Here is a 2,276-nt window from a genome sequence, read left to right on the forward strand (position 1 = left end):
AATATTTATATGTATATTTGGCACTTTTTAACAGGTGAAAAACAAGCAGATACATCCATGGTTATTGAATAAAATATTAAAATAATTAAAATGTAATTGAAAATAATATATATGTATGTTTATATAGTATGTATAATACACGTTATTTTTCCCGCTCCTCAGTGACCGAAGTTGTACTTTATGGGCTGGATGCTTCCCTGGAAGGCACTGACTCGTTGGTGCTCTTCGGGATTTCTTCTCCCTCCCCCCCCCCCCCCCCCCCTTCACCCCCCTCTCCCGTGGCTCAGGCGAGGAGGGAAGCAGGGAAGGAGGGAGGCAGGGAAAGAGGGAGGCAGGGAAGGAGGGAAGCAGGGAAGGAGGGGCGGGAGGGCCGGGCCGGCACGTCGCGATGTCCCTGCGCTGCCGCAGGCGGCTTTGAAAATCTCGGTCAGGAGCTGAGCAGCGCAAACCACACGGTCCGGGATCCCTCGGCATCTGCTCGGAGCGGGGCCCTTGCCAAATTCCGGCGCTCTGGTATGAAGTTTGGCTGTGCCTGGGATGACCGGGAATGTCGGGGAGGGGGGGAAGGGGGGGGGGGGGCTAGTAAAAAAGGGACAGAAAAAAAAAAAAAAGGGAATGAATGGCAGCGCGGAGTGGGTGCCTCCAGGCGCGCATCTCTGCATGGCAGGAGCCCGGCGGGGGGTGAGGGGGGGTGTCCGCGCCCCCCGCGGGTGCAGAGGGAGGGGGGGGTTACACTTGTTGCCTCCTCCCTCGGCGAGCGGCCAAAAACCGCGCGGGGAAGGCTGCGCTGCGCGGGTTTTCCAGCGGGGCCGCGCGTGGGGCGGGGGCGGCCGCGCTGTGCCGCGCTGTGCCGCGCTGTGCGCTCCGCCGGCGCGGAGGGGCGGGCGGGCCGTGGAGTGGCGTGGGGGGGGGCAGCGGGGAGCCGGCGGGGCGGCCCGTGGGTGCGCGGGGCGTGGGCGTACCGGGGGCACCGCCGAGGCCGGCCATGCAGATGGAGGGGGCGGGACGCGGGCGCCGTGACTCGGAGCCCCGGAAGAGCGGAGAAACCCCGTATAAAAACTACTGGGGACCTTTCCCGGGCAGAACTACGAAAGCTCCGGAGACGGCGGCAGCCCGCGGCGGCAGCGAGCGGGGCGGCGGGCGGCGCGGGGCGGCCTCTGCCCCGGAGGGGGCGCGGAGAGCGGCGCGGGCGGCGGCGGCTCTGCAGGTCGGGCGCCTTCCCCCCCTGCCCTGCAGCACCGCCTGGCTCGGGGGGGGGGGGGGGGCTTTTTTCTTCCCTCTCCTCCTATTTTTATATATATATATTTTTATTATTTTTTTTTTAAATTTAATCGATAGGTGTGTGTCGTCGCCCTCTCCCCCCCCCCTTCTTCCCGGCTGGGGCGCCGTCCGGCGGTGCGGGGCGGCTGCAGGGGGTGGGGAGCGGAGCTCCGCCGCTGTCTGACCGCTGGTTTTTCCTCCTCTTTTGCTAGGCGCGGAGGGAGAGGGACCCCGGGGGGGACAGCGAGGAGCCGGAGCGGTGCCGTCCAGCCCGGGGAGGCGGCGGCCGCGCACCATGGCAGACGATGAGAAGGCGGCCGGCGGCGGCCCCGGCGGGAGTTACGCGGGCGGCTGCGAGAGCGCGCACTGCAACGTGCTGAGCTGGGAGCAAGTGCAGCGGCTGGATCGCATCCTCAGCGAGACCATCCCCATCCACGGCCGCGGCAACTTCCCCACGCTGGCCATGCAGCCCCGCCAGATCGTCAAGGTGGTGCGGAGCCGGCTGGAGGAGAAGGGCATCGGCCTGCGGGACGTGCGGCTCAACGGCTCGGCCGCCAGCCACGTCCTCCACCAGGACAGCGGGCTGGGCTACAAGGACTTGGACCTCATCTTCTGCGCCGACCTCAAAGGGGAAGCCGAGTTTCAGACTGTGAAGGACGTGGTCTTGGACTGCCTCTTGGATTTCTTACCCGAGGGGGTGAACAAGGAGAAGATCACGCCGCTCACCCTCAAGGTAAACCTGCCCGGTGCCCAGTGTGCCCGGGGCGGGCAGGTGGAAGCGCCTGCCTGCGGGGAACGGGGGTGGAGCGGTGCTCTGAGGGACGCGGTGCCCCCCCGCCCCCCCCCTCCCAAGACCCACAGGGACCGTGAGTGACTTTCCCCCGCCCCATACCCACCCCCACCCCCCCCCAAGACCCACAGGGACCTCAAGTGATCCCCCCCCCTACACACACATACACACAGCGGCCCCCGCGGTAAAGCAACGGGCTCCTCAGCACATCAAACCAGATGAAAGG

This window comes from Vanellus vanellus, assembly GCF_965231255.1.
Source record: "Vanellus vanellus genome assembly, chromosome: 3".
NCBI lineage: Eukaryota > Metazoa > Chordata > Aves > Charadriiformes > Charadriidae > Vanellus > Vanellus vanellus.